General features: G+C 32.3%; 10 non-coding genes across 10 annotated transcripts; all 10 read right to left on the bottom strand.

Moving 5' to 3' along the window:
- Window positions 1-886: 886 nt before the first annotated feature.
- Window positions 887-958, bottom strand: TRNAP-CGG (transfer RNA proline (anticodon CGG)). Its single transcript has one exon. It is a non-coding gene; the product is annotated as a tRNA-Pro (tRNA).
- Window positions 959-2,672: 1,714 nt separating this feature from the next.
- On the bottom strand, window positions 2,673-2,744 carry TRNAP-CGG (transfer RNA proline (anticodon CGG)). The gene has a single exon. It is a non-coding gene; the product is annotated as a tRNA-Pro (tRNA).
- A 1,894-nt stretch (window positions 2,745-4,638) lies between these two features.
- Window positions 4,639-4,710, bottom strand: TRNAP-CGG (transfer RNA proline (anticodon CGG)). Its single transcript has one exon. It is a non-coding gene; the product is annotated as a tRNA-Pro (tRNA).
- Window positions 4,711-6,411: 1,701 nt separating this feature from the next.
- Window positions 6,412-6,483, bottom strand: TRNAP-CGG (transfer RNA proline (anticodon CGG)). Its single transcript has one exon. It is a non-coding gene; the product is annotated as a tRNA-Pro (tRNA).
- Window positions 6,484-8,377: 1,894 nt separating this feature from the next.
- On the bottom strand, window positions 8,378-8,449 carry TRNAP-CGG (transfer RNA proline (anticodon CGG)). The gene has a single exon. It is a non-coding gene; the product is annotated as a tRNA-Pro (tRNA).
- Window positions 8,450-10,152: 1,703 nt separating this feature from the next.
- On the bottom strand, window positions 10,153-10,224 carry TRNAP-CGG (transfer RNA proline (anticodon CGG)). Its single transcript has one exon. It is a non-coding gene; the product is annotated as a tRNA-Pro (tRNA).
- A 1,705-nt stretch (window positions 10,225-11,929) lies between these two features.
- Window positions 11,930-12,001, bottom strand: TRNAP-CGG (transfer RNA proline (anticodon CGG)). The gene has a single exon. It is a non-coding gene; the product is annotated as a tRNA-Pro (tRNA).
- A 1,706-nt stretch (window positions 12,002-13,707) lies between these two features.
- On the bottom strand, window positions 13,708-13,779 carry TRNAP-CGG (transfer RNA proline (anticodon CGG)). Its single transcript has one exon. It is a non-coding gene; the product is annotated as a tRNA-Pro (tRNA).
- A 1,714-nt stretch (window positions 13,780-15,493) lies between these two features.
- On the bottom strand, window positions 15,494-15,565 carry TRNAP-CGG (transfer RNA proline (anticodon CGG)). The gene has a single exon. It is a non-coding gene; the product is annotated as a tRNA-Pro (tRNA).
- A 1,704-nt stretch (window positions 15,566-17,269) lies between these two features.
- TRNAP-CGG (transfer RNA proline (anticodon CGG)) lies at window positions 17,270-17,341 on the bottom strand. The gene has a single exon. It is a non-coding gene; the product is annotated as a tRNA-Pro (tRNA).
- Window positions 17,342-19,828: the final 2,487 nt, after the last annotated feature.

Here is a 19,828-nt window from a genome sequence, read left to right as displayed (position 1 = left end):
TAACTGGAGAAAACACACAATTTCATTTAATGAAGATGAAACATTTTAAAAATAACATAACAACTTAAAACAAAAAATGTGTATGTAGTATTGCAAAAATAATAACTTAAGGTTACTTGTTATCCAAGTATGTATATTAGAAATGTGCAGTGCCAATATTTAGAGGTCCCAATAGAGTTTGGAGTTTTTTTGATAGTTGGAACCTAAGACTTGTCACATACTGTGTGCACCTCAAGCATGCAGACCCAGAAGAAAGACAAAATAAACACCTGCAATTTATTGTTGATCTTTTTGTTAGTCATAATGATACTATTCTTTTAAGCCACTCAGGGTTATTTAAAAAAAAGAAAGGTAAGAGAAAAACCTGTAATTTCATTTTGACAGTTTTTTGTTTGTCAAAATTAGACTTTTAAGCCACTCAAGGTTACTTAGACAAAATGGAATCTATAGTTTACCCAATATACCACCAAATGGTTGACATTTTACTAAGTATGCATAAGTATATACCTTTAAAAGATGGGCTCATCCGGAATTTGTTTCGGGGATCTCTCGCACCCTAAGCAAGAATCAACTGTGCATGTCTATTTTATGTATATTAATGAAATTGTAAGTAAAACTGTTTGTATACATTAGTGAGTATTTTAAAATGCTATTAAATACTATCAGATATTAAGGACTTTAAAAGTACATGAAGAGATGGGCTCGTCCGGGATTTGAACCGGGGATCTCTCGCACCCTAAGCAAGAATCAACGAGCCCACTGTGCATGTCTTTTTTATGTATATTAATGAAATTGTAAGTAAAACTGTTTGTATACATTAGTGAGTATTTGTATACATTAGTGAGTATTTTAAAATGCTATTAAATACTATCAGATATGAAGAGATGGGCTCGTCCGGGATTTGAACCCGGGACCTCTCGCACCCGAAGCGAGAATCATACCCCTAGACCAACGAGCCATCTGTCTAAAGTTTTCTCATTCAGATTTTACCATTTTAAAGCAAAACTCAAATTATTTAATAAAAAAAATGCAATAAGCTGGAAAAAAGATGTTACATTTTAAAAATACCATAACATTTAAAAAAAATTATTTGTAGCATAGCTAAAATGTTTCCTTAAGGTCAATTTTTGGTCCAAGTATGCATATTTGGAAATTTCAGTGCCAAGATTTATGGGTTCCTATAGAGTTTTAACTTTTCTAATAGCTGGAACCTAAGACTTGTTTCATACTGTGTGCAACTTAAGCATACAGACCAAGAAGAAATAAAAAAACAAAAACCTGCAATTAATTGTTGACCTTTTTGTTTGTCAAAAAGAGACTATTCTTTTAAGCCACTCATTGTTTCTTAGAAAAAAGCAAGGTAAGAGAAAAACCTGGAATTTTTATTTTGACTGTTTTTTATTTGTCAAAATGAGACTTCTTTGAAGCCACTCAAAGTTACTTAGACAAAATGGAATCTACAGTTTACCCAATATACCACCAAATGGTTGACAGTTTACTAAATATGCATAAGTATATACTTTTTTTTATGGATTGGCAAAAGAAAAATTCACTTGATGCTTTTGACTCAGGCAATTGACATCAATCAGATAATGGAACCATGGTATTTAAAAGAACCTGAGAAGATGGGCTCGTCTGCGATTTAATCCCAGAACCTCTCGCACCCTAAGCGAGAATCCTACCCCTATACCAACGAGCCTACTGTTCATGTATTTTCATGTATACTAATGAAATTGGAAGTGAAACTGTTGGAATACATTAGTATTTTAAAATACTATCAGATAATTGAACTAAGCACTTTTAAAGAACCTGAGAAAACAGGCTCATCCAGGATATGAACCTGGGACCTTTTGCACCCGAAGCAAGAATCATACACCCTGACCAACAAGCCACTAGCCAAATAATTTCTTATTCAGTTTTTAACATTTTTAAAGTAAAACTCTAATTATTTAAGAAAAAATGCAAATAACTGGAGAAAACACACAAATTCATTTAATGAAGATGAAACATTTTAAAAATAACATAACAACTTAAAACAAAAAATGTGTATGTAGCATTGCAAAAATAATAACTTAAGGTTACTTGTTATCCAAGTATGTATATTAGAAATGTGCAGTGCCAATATTTAGAGGTCCCAATATAGTTTGGACTTTTTTTGATAGTTGGAACCTAAGACTTGTTACATACTGTGTGCAACTCAAGCATGCAGACCCAGAAGAAAGACAAAATAAACACCTGCAATTTATTGTTGATCTTTTTGTTAGTCATAATTATACTATTCTTTTAAGCCACTCAGGGTTATTTAGAAAAAAGAAAGGTAAGAGAAAAACCTGTAATTTCATTTTGACAGTTTTTTGTTTGTCAAAATTAGACTTTTAAGCCACTCAAGGTTACTTAGACAAAATGGAATCTATAGTTTACCCAATATACCACCAAATGGTTGACATTTTACTAAGTATGCATAAGTATATACCTTTTAAAGATGGGGTCATCCGGGATTTGTACCGGGGATCTCTCGCACCCTAAGCAAGAATCAACGAGCCCACTGTGCATGTCTTTTTTATGTATATTAATGAAATTGTAAGTAAAACTGTTTGTATACATTAGTAAGTATTTGTATACATTAGTGAGTATTTTAAAATGCTATTAAATACTATCAGATATGAAGAGATGGGCTCGTCCGGGATTTGAACCCGGGACCTCTCGCACCCGAAGCGAGAATCATACCCCTAGACCAACGAGCCATCTGCCTAAGGTCTTCTCATTCAGATTTTACCATTTTTAAAGTAAAACTCAAATTATTTAATAAAAAAATGCAATAAGCTGGAAACAAAGATGTTACATTTTAAAAATACCATAACTATTTAAAAAAATTATTTGTAGCATAGCTAAAATGTTTCCTTAAGGTCAATTTTTGGTCCAAGTATGCATATTTGGAAATTTCAGTGCCAAGATTTATGGGTTCCTATAGAGTTTTAACTTTTCTAATAGCTGGAACCTAAGACTTGTCTCATACTGTGTGCAACTTAAGCATACAGACCAAGAAGAAAGAAAAAAACAAAAACCTGCAATTAATTGTTGACTTTTTTGTTTGTCAAAAAGAGACTATTCTTTTAAGCCACTCATTGTTTCTTAGAAAAAAGCAAGGTAAGAGAAAAACCTGTAATTTCATTTTGACTGTTTTTTATTTGTCAAAATTAGACTTCTTTGAAGCCACTCAAAGTTACTTAGACAAAATGGAATCTACAGTTTACCCAATATACCACCAAATGGTTGACAGTTTACTAAATATGCATAAGTATATACTTTTTTTTATGGATTGGCAAAAGAAAAATTCACTTGATGCTTTTGACTCAGGCAATTGACATCAATCAGATAATGGAACCATGGTATTTAAAAGAACCTGAGAAGATGGGCTCGTCTGTGATTTAATCCCAGGACCTCTCGCACCCTAAGCGAGAATCATACCCCTATACCAACGAGCCTACTGTTCATGTATTTTCATGTATACTAATGAAATTGGAAGTGAAACTGTTGGAATACATTAGTATTTTAAAATACTATCAGATAATTGAACTAAGCACTTTTAAAGAACCTGAGAAAACAGGCTCATCCAGGATATGAACCTGGGACCTTTTGCACCCAAAGCAAGAATTATACACCTTGACCAACAAGCCACTAACCAAATAATTTCTTATTCAGTTTTTAACATTTTTAAAGTAAAACTCTAATTATTTAAGAAAAAATGCAAATAACTGGAGAAAACACACAATTTCATTTAATGAAGATGAAACATTTTAAAAATAACATAACAACTTAAAACAAAAAATGTGTATGTAGTATTGCAAAAATAATAACTTAAGGTTACTTGTTATCCAAGTATGTATATTAGAAATGTGCAGTGCCAATATTTAGAGGTCCCAATAGAGTTTGGAGTTTTTTTGATAGTTGGAACCTAAGACTTGTCACATACTGTGTGCACCTCAAGCATGCAGACCCAGAAGAAAGACAAAATAAACACCTGCAATTTATTGTTGATCTTTTTGTTAGTCATAATGATACTATTCTTTTAAGCCACTCAGGGTTATTTAAAAAAAAGAAAGGTAAGAGAAAAACCTGTAATTTCATTTTGACAGTTTTTTGTTTGTCAAAATTAGACTTTTAAGCCACTCAAGGTTACTTAGACAAAATGGAATCTATAGTTTACCCAATATACCACCAAATGGTTGACATTTTACTAAGTATGCATAAGTATATACCTTTAAAAGATGGGCTCATCCGGAATTTGTTTCGGGGATCTCTCGCACCCTAAGCAAGAATCAACTGTGCATGTCTATTTTATGTATATTAATGAAATTGTAAGTAAAACTGTTTGTATACATTAGTGAGTATTTTAAAATGCTATTAAATACTATCAGATATTAAGGACTTTAAAAGTACATGAAGAGATGGGCTCGTCCGGGATTTGAACCGGGGATCTCTCGCACCCTAAGCAAGAATCAACGAGCCCACTGTGCATGTCTTTTTTATGTATATTAATGAAATTGTAAGTAAAACTGTTTGTATACATTAGTGAGTATTTGTATACATTAGTGAGTATTTTAAAATGCTATTAAATACTATCAGATATGAAGAGATGGGCTCGTCCGGGATTTGAACCCGGGACCTCTCGCACCCGAAGCGAGAATCATACCCCTAGACCAACGAGCCATCTGTCTAAAGTTTTCTCATTCAGATTTTACCATTTTAAAGCAAAACTCAAATTATTTAATAAAAAAAATGCAATAAGCTGGAAAAAAGATGTTACATTTTAAAAATACCATAACATTTTAAAAAAATTATTTGTAGCATAGCTAAAATGTTTCCTTAAGGTCAATTTTTGGTCCAAGTATGCATATTTGGAAATTTCAGTGCCAAGATTTATGGGTTCCTATAGAGTTTTAACTTTTCTAATAGCTGGAACCTAAGACTTGTCTCATACTGTGTGCAATTTAAGCATACAGACCAAGAAGAAAGAAAAAAACAAAAACCTGCAATTAATTGTTGACCTTTTTGTTTGTCAAAAAGAGACTATTCTTTTAAGCCACTCATTGTTTCTTAGAAAAAAGCAAGGTAAGAGAAAAACCTGTAATTTCATTTTGACTGTTTTTTATTTGTCAAAATGAGACTTCTTTGAAGCCACTCAAAGTTACTTAGACAAAATGGAATCTACAGTTTACCCAATATACCACCAAATGGTTGACAGTTTACTAAATATGCATAAGTATATACTTTTTTTATGGATTGGCAAAAGAAAAATTCACTTGATGCTTTTGACTCAGGCAATTGACATCAATCAGATAATGGAACCATGGTATTTAAAAGAACCTGAGAAGATGGGCTCATCTGCGATTTAATCCCAGTACCTCTCGCACCCTAAGCGAGAATCATACCCCTATACCAACGAGCCTACTGTTCATGTATTTTCATGTATACTAATGAAATTGGAAGTGAAACTGTTGGAATACATTAGTATTTTAAAATACTATCAGATAATTGAACTAAGCACTTTTAAAGAACCTGAGAAAACAGGCTCATCCAGGATATGAACCTGGGACCTTTTGCACCCAAAGCAAGAATTATACACCTTGACCAACAAGCCACTAACCAAATAATTTCTTATTCAGTTTTTAACATTTTTAAAGTAAAACTCTAATTATTTAAGAAAAATGCAAATAACTGGAGAAAACACACAATTTCATTTAATGAAGATGAAACATTTTAAAAATAACATAACAACTTAAAACAAAAAATGTGTATGTAGCATTGCAAAAATAATAACTTAAGGTTACTTGTTATCCAAGTATGTATATTAGAAATGTGCAGTGCCAATATTTAGAGGTCCCAATAGAGTTTGGAGTTTTTTTGATAGTTGGAACCTAAGACTTGTCACATACTGTGTGCAACTCAAGCATGCAGACCCAGAAGAAAGACAAAATAAACACCTGCAATTTATTGTTGATCTTTTTGTTAGTCATAATGATACTATTCTTTTAAGCCACTCAGGGTTATTTAGAAAAAAGAAAGGTAAGAGAAAAACCTGTAATTTCATTTTGACAGTTTTTTGTTTGTCAAAATTAGACTTTTAAGCCACTCAAGGTTACTTAGACAAAATGGAATCTATAGTTTACCCAATATACCACCAAATGGTTGACATTTTACTAAGTATGCATAAGTATATACCTTTTAAAGATGGGGTCATCCGGGATTTGTACCGGGGATCTCTCGCACCCTAAGCAAGAATCAACGAGCCCACTGTGCATGTCTTTTTTATGTATATTAATGAAATTGTAAGTAAAACTGTTTGTATACATTAGTAAGTATTTGTATACATTAGTGAGTATTTTAAAATGCTATCAGATATGAAGAGATGGGCTCGTCCGGGATTTGAACCCGGGACCTCTCGCACCCGAAGCGAGAATCATACCCCTAGACCAACGAGCCATCTGCCTAAGGTCTTCTCATTCAGATTTTACCATTTTTAAAGTAAAACTCAAATTATTTAATAAAAAAATGCAATAAGCTGGAAACAAAGATGTTACATTTTAAAAATACCATAAATATTTAAAAAAATTATTTGTAGCATAGCTAAAATGTTTCCTTAAGGTCAATTTTTGGTCCAAGTATGCATATTTGGAAATTTCAGTGCCAAGATTTATGGGTTCCTATAGAGTTTTAACTTTTCTAATAGCTGGAACCTAAGACTTGTCTCATACTGTGTGCAACTTAAGCATACAGACCAAGAAGAAAGAAAAAAACAAAAACCTGCAATTAATTGTTGACTTTTTTGTTTGTCAAAAAGAGACTATTCTTTTAAGCCACTCATTGTTTCTTAGAAAAAAGCAAGGTAAGAGAAAAACCTGTAATTTCATTTTGACTGTTTTTTATTTGTCAAAATTAGACTTCTTTGAAGCCACTCAAAGTTACTTAGACAAAATGGAATCTACAGTTTACCCAATATACCACCAAATGGTTGACAGTTTACTAAATATGCATAAGTATATACTTTTTTTTATGGATTGGCAAAAGAAAAATTCACTTGATGCTTTTGACTAAGGCAATTGACATCAATCAGATAATGGAACCATGGTATTTAAAAGAACCTGAGAAGATGGGCTCGTCTGTGATTTAATCCCAGGACCTCTCGCACCCTAAGCGAGAATCATACCCCTATACCAACGAGCCTACTGTTCATGTATTTTCATGTATACTAATGAAATTGGAAGTGAAACTGTTGGAATACATTAGTATTTTAAAATACTATCAGATAATTGAACTAAGCACTTTTAAAGAACCTGAGAAATCAGGCTCATCCAGGATATGAACCTGGGACCTTTTGCACCCAAAGCAAGAATTATACACCTTGACCAACAAGCCACTAACCAAATAATTTCTTATTCAGTTTTTAACATTTTTAAAGTAAAACTCTAATTATTTAAGAAAAAATGCAAATAACTGGAGAAAACACACAATTTCATTTAATGAAGATGAAACATTTTAAAAATAACATAACAACTTAAAACAAAAAATGTGTATGTAGTATTGCAAAAATAATAACTTAAGGTTACTTGTTATCCAAGTATGTATATTAGAAATGTGCAGTGCCAATATTTAGAGGTCCCAATAGAGTTTGGAGTTTTTTTGATAGTTGGAACCTAAGACTTGTCACATACTGTGTGCACCTCAAGCATGCAGACCCAGAAGAAAGACAAAATAAACACCTGCAATTTATTGTTGATCTTTTTGTTAGTCATAATGATACTATTCTTTTAAGCCACTCAGGGTTATTTAAAAAAAAGAAAGGTAAGAGAAAAACCTGTAATTTCATTTTGACAGTTTTTTGTTTGTCAAAATTAGACTTTTAAGCCACTCAAGGTTACTTAGACAAAATGGAATCTATAGTTTACCCAATATACCACCAAATGGTTGACATTTTACTAAGTATGCATAAGTATATACCTTTAAAAGATGGGCTCATCCGGAATTTGTTTCGGGGATCTCTCGCACCCTAAGCAAGAATCAACTGTGCATGTCTATTTTATGTATATTAATGAAATTGTAAGTAAAACTGTTTGTATACATTAGTGAGTATTTTAAAATGCTATTAAATACTATCAGATATTAAGGACTTTAAAAGTACATGAAGAGATGGGCTCGTCCGGGATTTGAACCGGGGATCTCTCGCACCCTAAGCAAGAATCAACAAGCCCACTGTGCATGTCTTTTTTATGTATATTAATGAAATTGTAAGTAAAACTGTTTGTATACATTAGTGAGTATTTGTATACATTAGTGAGTATTTTAAAATGCTATTAAATACTATCAGATATGAAGAGATGGGCTCGTCCGGGATTTGAACCCGGGACCTCTCGCACCCGAAGCGAGAATCATACCCCTAGACCAACGAGCCATCTGTCTAAAGTTTTCTCATTCAGATTTTACCATTTTAAAGCAAAACTCAAATTATTTAATAAAAAAAATGCAATAAGCTGGAAAAAAGATGTTACATTTTAAAAATACCATAACATTTAAAAAAAATTATTTGTAGCATAGCTAAAATGTTTCCTTAAGGTCAATTTTTGGTCCAAGTATGCATATTTGGAAATTTCAGTGCCAAGATTTATGGGTTCCTATAGAGTTTTAACTTTTCTAATAGCTGGAACCTAAGACTTGTCTCATACTGTGTGCAATTTAAGCATACAGACCAAGAAGAAAGAAAAAAACAAAAACCTGCAATTAATTGTTGACCTTTTTGTTTGTCAAAAAGAGACTATTCTTTTAAGCCACTCATTGTTTCTTAGAAAAAAGCAAGGTAAGAGAAAAACCTGTAATTTCATTTTGACTGTTTTTTATTTGTCAAAATGAGACTTCTTTGAAGCCACTCAAAGTTACTTAGACAAAATGGAATCTACAGTTTACCCAATATACCACCAAATGGTTGACAGTTTACTAAATATGCATAAGTATATACTTTTTTTATGGATTGGCAAAAGAAAAATTCACTTGATGCTTTTGACTCAGGCAATTGACATCAATCAGATAATGGAACCATGGTATTTAAAAGAACCTGAGAAGATGGGCTCATCTGCGATTTAATCCCAGTACCTCTCGCACCCTAAGCGAGAATCATACCCCTATACCAACGAGCCTACTGTTCATGTATTTTCATGTATACTAATGAAATTGGAAGTGAAACTGTTGGAATACATTAGTATTTTAAAATACTATCAGATAATTGAACTAAGCACTTTTAAAGAACCTGAGAAAACAGGCTCATCCAGGATATGAACCTGGGACCTTTTGCACCCAAAGCAAGAATTATACACCTTGACCAACAAGCCACTAACCAAATAATTTCTTATTCAGTTTTTAACATTTTTAAAGTAAAACTCTAATTATTTAAGAAAAATGCAAATAACTGGAGAAAACACACAATTTCATTTAATGAAGATGAAACATTTTAAAAATAACATAACAACTTAAAACAAAAAATGTGTATGTAGCATTGCAAAAATAATAACTTAAGGTTACTTGTTATCCAAGTATGTATATTAGAAATGTGCAGTGCCAATATTTAGAGGTCCCAATAGAGTTTGGAGTTTTTTTGATAGTTGGAACCTAAGACTTGTCACATACTGTGTGCACCTCAAGCATGCAGACCCAGAAGAAAGACAAAATAAACACCTGCAATTTATTGTTGATCTTTTTGTTAGTCATAATGATACTATTCTTTTAAGCCACTCAGGGTTATTTAAAAAAAAGAAAGGTAAGAGAAAAACCTGTAATTTCATTTTGACAGTTTTTTGTTTGTCAAAATTAGACTTTTAAGCCACTCAAGGTTACTTAGACAAAATGGAATCTATAGTTTACCCAATATACCACCAAATGGTTGACATTTTACTAAGTATGCATAAGTATATACCTTTAAAAGATGGGCTCATCCGGAATTTGTTTCGGGGATCTCTCGCACCCTAAGCAAGAATCAACTGTGCATGTCTTTTTTATGTATATTAATGAAATTGTAAGTAAAACTGTTTGTATACATTAGTGAGTATTTTAAAATTCTATTAAATACTATCAGATATTAATGACTTTAAAAGTACATGAAGAGATGGGCTCGTCCGGGATTTGAACCCGGGACCTCTCGCACCCGAAGCGAGAATCATACCCCTAGACCAACGAGCCATCTGCCTAAGGTCTTCTCATTCAGATTTTACCATTTTTAAAGTAAAACTCAAATTATTTAATAAAAAAATGCAATAAGCTGGAAAAAAAGATGTTACATTTTAAAAATACCATAACTATTTTAAAAAAATTATTTGTAGCATAGCTAAAATGTTTCCTTAAGGTCAATTTTTGGTCCAAGTATGCATATTTGGAAATTTCAGTGCCAAGATTTATGGGTTCCTATAGAGTTTTAACTTTTCTAATAGCTGGAACCTAAGACTTGTCTCATACTGTGTGCAATTTAAGCATACAGACCAAGAAGAAAGAAAAAAACAAAAACCTGCAATTAATTGTTGACCTTTTTGTTTGTCAAAAAGAGACTATTCTTTTAAGCCACTCATTGTTTCTTAGAAAAAAGCAAGGTAAGAGAAAAACCTGTAATTTCATTTTGACTGTTTTTTATTTGTCAAAATGAGACTTCTTTGAAGCCACTCAAAGTTACTTAGACAAAATGGAATCTACAGTTTACCCAATATACCACCAAATGGTTGACAGTTTACTAAATATGCATAAGTATATACTTTTTTTATGGATTGGCAAAAGAAAAATTCACTTGATGCTTTTGACTCAGGCAATTGACATCAATCAGATAATGGAACCATGGTATTTAAAAGAACCTGAGAAGATGGGCTCATCTGCGATTTAATCCCAGTACCTCTCGCACCCTAAGCGAGAATCATACCCCTATACCAACGAGCCTACTGTTCATGTATTTTCATGTATACTAATGAAATTGGAAGTGAAACTGTTGGAATACATTAGTATTTTAAAATACTATCAGATAATTGAACTAAGCACTTTTAAAGAACCTGAGAAAACAGGCTCATCCAGGATATGAACCTGGGACCTTTTGCACCCAAAGCAAGAATTATACACCTTGACCAACAAGCCACTAACCAAATAATTTCTTATTCAGTTTTTAACATTTTTAAAGTAAAACTCTAATTATTTAAGAAAAATGCAAATAACTGGAGAAAACACACAATTTCATTTAATGAAGAAGAAACATTTTAAAAATAACATAACAACTTAAAACAAAAAATGTGTATGTAGCATTGCAAAAATAATAACTTAAGGTTACTTGTTATCCAAGTATGTATATTAGAAATGTGCAGTGCCAATATTTAGAGGTCCCAATAGAGTTTGGAGTTTTTTTGATAGTTGGAACCTAAGACTTGTCACATACTGTGTGCACCTCAAGCATGCAGACCCAGAAGAAAGACAAAATAAACACCTGCAATTTATTGTTGATCTTTTTGTTAGTCATAATGATACTATTCTTTTAAGCCACTCAGGGTTATTTAAAAAAAAGAAAGGTAAGAGAAAAACCTGTAATTTCATTTTGACAGTTTTTTGTTTGTCAAAATTAGACTTTTAAGCCACTCAAGGTTACTTAGACAAAATGGAATCTATAGTTTACCCAATATACCACCAAATGGTTGACATTTTACTAAGTATGCATAAGTATATACCTTTAAAAGATGGGCTCATCCGGAATTTGTTTCGGGGATCTTTCGCACCCTAAGCAAGAATCAACTGTGCATGTCTATTTTATGTATATTAATGAAATTGTAAGTAAAACTGTTTGTATACATTAGTGAGTATTTTAAAATGCTATTAAATACTATCAGATATTAAGGACTTTAAAAGTACATGAAGAGATGGGCTCGTCCGGGATTTGAACCCGGGACCTCTCGCACCCGAAGCGAGAATCATACCCCTAGACCAACGAGCCATCTGTCTAAAGTTTTCTCATTCAGATTTTACCATTTTAAAGCAAAACTCAAATTATTTAATAAAAAAAAATGCAATAAGCAGGAAAAAAAGATGTTACATTTTAAAAATACCATAACTATTTAAAAAAATTATTTGTAGGATAGCTAAAATGTTTCCTTAAGGTCAATTTTTGGTCCAAGTATGCATATTTGGAAATTTCAGTGCCAAGATTTATGGGTTCCTATAGAGTTTTAACTTTTCTAATAGCTGGAACCTAAGACTTGTCTCATACTGTGTGCAATTTAAGCATACAGACCAAGAAGAAAGAAAAAAAACAAAAACCTGCAATTAATTGTTGACCTTTTTGTTTGTCAAAAAGAGACTATTCTTTTAAGCCACTCATTGTTTCTTAGAAAAAAGCAAGGTAAGAGAAAAACCTGTAATTTCATTTTGACTGTTTTTTATTTGTCAAAATGAGACTTCTTTGAAGCCACTCAAAGTTACTTAGACAAAATGGAATCTACAGTTTACCCAATATACCACCAAATGGTTGACAGTTTACTAAATATGCATAAGTATATACTTTTTTTATGGATTGGCAAAAGAAAAATTCACTTGATGCTTTTGACTCAGGCAATTGACATCAATCAGATAATGGAACCATGGTATTTAAAAGAACCTGAGAAGATGGGCTCATCTGCGATTTAATCCCAGTACCTCTCGCACCCTAAGCGAGAATCATACCCCTATACCAACGAGCCTACTGTTCATGTATTTTCATGTATACTAATGAAATTGGAAGTGAAACTGTTGGAATACATTAGTATTTTAAAATACTATCAGATAATTGAACTAAGCACTTTTAAAGAACCTGAGAAAACAGGCTCATCCAGGATATGAACCTGGGACCTTTTGCACCCAAAGCAAGAATTATACACCTTGACCAACAAGCCACTTACCAAATAATTTCTTATTCAGTTTTTAACATTTTTAAAGTAAAACTCTAATTATTTAAGAAAAATGCAAATAACTGGAGAAAACACACAATTTCATTTAATGAAGAAGAAACATTTTAAAAATAACATAACAACTTAAAACAAAAAATGTGTATGTAGCATTGCAAAAATAATAACTTAAGGTTACTTGTTATCCAAGTATGTATATTAGAAATGTGCAGTGCCAATATTTAGAGGTCCCAACAGAGTTTGGAGTTTTTTTGATAGTTGGAACCTAAGACTTGTCACATACTGTGTGCACCTCAAGCATGCAGACCCAGAAGAAAGACAAAATAAACACCTGCAATTTATTGTTGATCTTTTTGTTAGTCATAATGATACTATTCTTTTAAGCCACTCAGGGTTATTTAAAAAAAAGAAAGGTAAGAGAAAAACCTGTAATTTCATTTTGACAGTTTTTTGTTTGTCAAAATTAGACTTTTAAGCCACTCAAGGTTACTTAGACAAAATGGAATCTATAGTTTACCCAATATACCACCAAATGGTTGACATTTTACTAAGTATGCATAAGTATATACCTTTAAAAGATGGGCTCATCCGGAATTTGTTTCGGGGATCTCTCGCACCCTAAGCAAGAATCAACTGTGCATGTCTATTTTATGTATATTAATGAAATTGTAAGTAAAACTGTTTGTATACATTAGTGAGTATTTTAAAATGCTATTAAATACTATCAGATATTAAGGACTTTAAAAGTACATGAAGAGATGGGCTCGTCCGGGATTTGAACCCGGGACCTCTCGCACCCGAAGCGAGAATCATACCCCTAGACCAACGAGCCATCTGTCTAAAGTTTTCTCATTCAGATTTTACCATTTTAAAGCAAAACTCAAATTATTTAATAAAAAAAATGCAATAAGCTGGAAAAAAGATGTTACATTTTAAAAATACCATAACATTTTAAAAAAATTATTTGTAGCATAGCTAAAATGTTTCCTTAAGGTCAATTTTTGGTCCAAGTATGCATATTTGGAAATTTCAGTGCAAAGATTTATGGGTTCCTATAGAGTTTTAACTTTTCTAATAGCTGGAACCTAAGACTTGTTTCATACTGTGTGCAACTTAAGCATACAGACCAAGAAGAAATAAAAAAACAAAAACCTGCAATTAATTGTTGACCTTTTTGTTTGTCAAAAAGAGACTATTCTTTTAAGCCACTCATTGTTTCTTAGAAAAAAGCAAGGTAAGAGAAAAACCTGGAATTTTTATTTTGACTGTTTTTTATTTGTCAAAATGAGACTTCTTTGAAGCCACTCAAAGTTACTTAGACAAAATGGAATCTACAGTTTACCCAATATACCACCAAATGGTTGACAGTTTAGTAAATATGCATAAGTATATACTTTTTTTTATGGATTGGCAAAAGAAAAATTCACTTGATGCTTTTGACTCAGGCAATTGACATCAATCAGATAATGGAACCATGGTATTTAAAAGAACCTGAGAAGATGGGCTCGTCTGCGATTTAATCCCAGGACCTCTCGCACCCTAAGCGAGAATCCTACCCCTATACCAACGAGCCTACTGTTCATGTATTTTCATGTATACTAATGAAATTGGAAGTGAAACTGTTGGAATACATTAGTATTTTAAAATACTATCAGATAATTGAACTAAGCACTTTTAAAGAACCTGAGAAAACAGGCTCATCCAGGATATGAACCTGGGACCTTTTGCACCCGAAGCAAGAATCATACACCCTGACCAACAAGCCACTAGCCAAATAATTTCTTATTCAGTTTTTAACATTTTTAAAGTAAAACTCTAATTATTTAAGAAAAAATGCAAATAACTGGAGAAAACACACAATTTCATTTAATGAAGATGAAACATTTTAAAAATAACATAACAACTTAAAACAAAAAATGTGTATGTAGCATTGCAAAAATAATAACTTAAGGTTACTTGTTATCCAAGTATGTATATTAGAAATGTGCAGTGCCAATATTTAGAGGTCCCAATAGAGTTTGGACTTTTTTTGATAGTTGGAACCTAAGACTTGTCACATACTGTGTGCAACTCAAGCATGCAGACCCAGAAGAAAGACAAAATAAACACCTGCAATTTATTGTTGATCTTTTTGTTAGTCATAATGATACTATTCTTTTAAGCCACTCAGGGTTATTTAGAAAAAAGAAAGGTAAGAGAAAAACCTGTAATTTCATTTTGACAGTTTTTTGTTTGTCAAAATTAGACTTTTAAGCCACTCAAGGTTACTTAGACAAAATGGAATCTATAGTTTACCCAATATACCACCAAATGGTTGACATTTTACTAAGTATGCATAAGTATATACCTTTAAAAGATGGGGTCATCCGGGATTTGTACCGGGGATCTCTCGCACCCTAAGCAAGAATCAACGAGCCCACTGTGCATGTCTTTTTTATGTATATTAATGAAATTGTAAGTAAAACTGTTTGTATACATTAGTGAGTATTTGTATACATTAGTGAGTATTTTAAAATGCTATTAAATACTATCAGATATGAAGAGATGGGCTCGTCCGGGATTTGAACCCGGGACCTCTCGCACCCGAAGCGAGAATCATACCCCTAGACCAACGAGCCATCTGCCTAAGGTCTTCTCATTCAGATTTTACCATTTTTAAAGTAAAACTCAAATTATTTAATAAAAAAATGCAATAAGCTGGAAAAAAAGATGTTACATTTTAAAAATACCATAACTATTTAAAAAAATTATTTGTAGCATAGCTAAAATGTTTCCTTAAGGTCAATTTTTGGTCCAAGTATGCATATTTGGAAATTTCAGTGCCAAGATTTATGGGTTCCTATAGAGTTTTAACTTTTCTAATAGCTGGAACCTAAGACTTGTCTCATACTGTGTGCAACTTAAGCATAAAGACCAAGAAGAAAGAAAAAAACAAAAACCTGCAATTAATTGTTGACCTTTTTGTTTGTCAAAAAGAGACTATTCTTTTAAGCCACTCATTGTTTCTTAGAAAAAAGCAAGGTAAGAGAAAAACCTGTAATTTCATTTTGACTGTTTTTTATTTGTCAAAATGAGACTTCTTTGAAGCCACTCAAAGTTACTTAGACAAAATGGAATCTACAGTTTACCCAATATACCACCAAATGGTTGACAGTTTACTAAATATGCATAAGTATATACTTTTTTTATGGATTGGCAAAAGAAAAATTCACTTGATGCTTTTGACTCAGGCAATTGACATCAATCAGATAATGGAACCATGGTATTTAAAAGAACCTGAGAAGATGGGCTCGTCTGCAATTTAATCCCAGGACCTCTCGCACCCTAAGCGAGAATCATACCCCTATAACAACGAGCCTACTGTTCATGTATTTTCATGTATACTAATGAAATTGGAAGTGAAACTGTTGGAATACATTAGTATTTTAAAATACTATCAGATAATTGAACTAAGCACTTTTAAAGAACCTGAGAAAACAGGCTCATCCAGGATATGAACCTGGGACCTTTTGCACCCGAAGCAAGAATCATACACCCTGACCAACAAGCCACTAGCCAAATAATTTCTTATTCAGTTTTTAACATTTTTAAAGTAAAACTCTAATTATTTAAGAAAAAATGCAAATAACTGGAGAAAACACACAATTTCATTTAATGAAGATGAAACATTTTAAAAATAACATAACAACTTAAAACAAAAAATGTGTATGTAGCATTGCAAAAATAATAACTTAAGGTTACTTGTTATCCAAGTATGTATATTAGAAATGTGCAGTGCCAATATTTAGAGGTCCCAATAGAGTTTGGACTTTTTTTGATAGTTGGAACCTAAGACTTGTCACATACTGTGTGCAACTCAAGCATGCAGACCCAGAAGAAAGACAAAATAAACACCTGCAATTTATTGTTGATCTTTTTGTTAGTCATAATGATACTATTCTTTTAAGCCACTCAGGGTTATTTAGAAAAAAGAAAGGTAAGAGAAAAACCTGTAATTTCATTTTGACAGTTTTTTGTTTGTCAAAATTAGACTTTTAAGCCACTCAAGGTTACTTAGACAAAATGGAATCTATAGTTTACCTAATATACCACCAAATGGTTGACATTTTACTAAGTATGCATAAGTATATACCTTTAAAAGATGGGCTCGTCCGGGATTTGTACAGGGGATCTCTCGCACCCTAAGCAAGAATCAACGAGCCCACTGTGCATGTCTTTTTTATGTATATTAATGAAATTGTAAGTAAAACTGTTTGTATACATTAGTGAGTATTTTAAAATGCTATTAAATACTATCAGATATTAAAAGTACATGAAGAGATGGGCTCGTCCGGGATTTGAACCCGGGACCTCTCGCACCCGAAGCGAGAATCATACCCCTAGACCAACGAGCCATCTGCCTAAGGTCTTCTCATTCAGATTTTACCATTTTTAAAGTAAAACTCAAATTATTTAATAAAAAAATGCAATAAGCAGGAAAAAAAGATGTTACATTTTAAAAATACCATAACTATTTAAAAAAATTATTTATAGCATAGCTAAAATGTTTCCTTAAGGTCAATTTTTGGTCCAAGTATGCATATTTGGAAATTTCAGTGCCAAGATTTATGGGTTCCTATAGAGTTTAACTTTTCTAATAGCTGGAACCTAAGACTTGTCTCATACTGTGTGCAACTTAAGCATACAGACCAAGAAGAAAGAAAAAAACAAAAACCTGCAATTAATTGTTGACCTTTTTGTTTGTCAAAAAGAGACTATTCTTTTAAGACACTCATTGTTTCTTAGAAAAAAGCAAGGTAAGAGAAAAACCTGTAATTTCATTTTGACTGTTTTTTATTTGTCAAAATGAGACTTCTTTGAAGCCACTCAAAGTTACTTAGACAAAATGGAATCTACAGTTTACCCAATATACCACCAAATGGTTGACAGTTTACTAAATATGCATAAGTATATACTTTTTTTATGGATTGGCAAAAGAAAAATTCACTTGATGCTTTTGACTCAGGCAATTGACATCAATCAGATAATGGAACCATGGTATTTAAAAGAACCTGAGAAGATGGGCTCGTCTGCGATTTAATCCCAGGACCTCTCGCACCCTAAGCGAGAATCATACCCCTATACCAACGAACCTACTGTTCATGTATTTTCATGTATACTAAGGAAATTGGAAGTGAAACTGTTGGAATACATTAGTATTTTAAAATACTATCAGATAATTGAACTAAGCACTTTTAAAGAACCTGAGAAAACAGGCTCATCCAGGATATGAACCTGGGACCTTTTGCACCCGAAGCAAGAATCATACACCCTGACCAACAAGCCACTAGCCAAATAATTTCTTATTCAGTTTTTAACATTTTTAAAGTAAAACTCTAATTATTTAAGAAAAAATGCAAATAACTGGAGAAAACACACAATTTCATTTAATGAAGATGAAACATTTTAAAAATAACATAACAACTTAAAACAAAAAATGTGTATGTAGCATTGCAAAAATAATAACTTAAGGTTACTTGTTATCCAAGTATGTATATTAGAAATGTGCAGTGCCAATATTTAGAGGTACCAATAGAGTTTGGACTTTTTTTGATAGTTGGAACCTAAGACTTGTCACATACTGTGTGCAACTCAAGCATGCAGACCCAGAAGAAAGACAAAATAAACACCTGCAATTTATTGTTGATCTTTTTGTTAGTCATAATGATACTATTCTTTTAAGCCACTCAGGGTTATTTAGAAAAAAGAAAGGTAAGAGAAAAACCTGTAATTTCATTTTGACAGTTTTTTGTTTGTCAAAATTAGACTTTTAAGCCACTCAAGGTTACTTAGACAAAATGGAATCTATAGTTTACCCAATATACCACCAAATGGTTGACATTTTACTAAGTATGCATAAGTATATACCTTTAAAAGATGGGCTCATCCGGGATTTGTACCGGGGATCTCTCGCACCCTAAGCAAGAATCAATGAGCCCACTGTGCATGTCTTTTTTATGTATATTAATGAAATTGTAAGTAAAACTGTTTGCATATTAAATGCTATTAAATACTATCAGATATTAAGGACTTTAAAAGTACATGAAGAGATGGGCTCATCCAGGATTTGAACCAGGGACTTCTCGCACCCGAAGCGAGAACCATACCCCTAGACCAACGAGCCATCTGCCTAAGGTGTTCTCATTCAGATTTTACCATTTTTAAAGTAAAACTCAAATTATTTAATAAAAAAATGCAATAAGCTGGAAAAAAGATGTTACATTTTAAAAATACCATAACTATTAAAAAAAATTATTTGTAGCATAGCTAAAATGTTTCCTTAAGGTCAATTTTTGGTCCAAGTATGCATATTTGGAAATTTCAGTGCCAAGATTTATGGGTTCCTATAGAGTTTTAACTTTTCTAATAGCTGGAACCTAAGACTTGTCTCATACTGTGTGCAATTTAAGCATACAGACCAAGAAGAAAGAAAAAAACAAAAACCTGCAATTAATTGTTGACCTTTTTGTTTGTCAAAAAGAGACTATTCTTTTAAGCCACTCATTGTTTCTTAGAAAAAAGCAAGGTAAGAGAAAAACCTGTAATTTCATTTTGACTGTTTTTTATTTGTCAAAATGAGACTTCTTTGAAGCCACTCAAAGTTACTTAGACAAAATGGAATCTACAGTTTACCCAATATACCACCAAATGGTTGACAGTTTACTAAATATGCATAAGTATATACTTTTTTTATGGATTGGCAAAAGAAAAATTCACTTGATGCTTTTGACTCAGGCAATTGACATCAATCAGATAATGGAACCATGGTATTTAAAAGAACCTGAGAAGATGGGCTCATCTGCGATTTAATCCCAGTACCTCTCGCACCCTAAGCGAGAATC

This window comes from Pseudophryne corroboree, unplaced genomic scaffold (genome assembly GCF_028390025.1).
Source record: "Pseudophryne corroboree isolate aPseCor3 unplaced genomic scaffold, aPseCor3.hap2 scaffold_1611, whole genome shotgun sequence".
In the NCBI taxonomy this organism is placed as follows: domain Eukaryota; kingdom Metazoa; phylum Chordata; class Amphibia; order Anura; family Myobatrachidae; genus Pseudophryne; species Pseudophryne corroboree.
The sequence above is the reverse complement of the archived record's forward strand: the minus strand, read 5'-3'. Positions and strand labels throughout refer to the sequence as shown.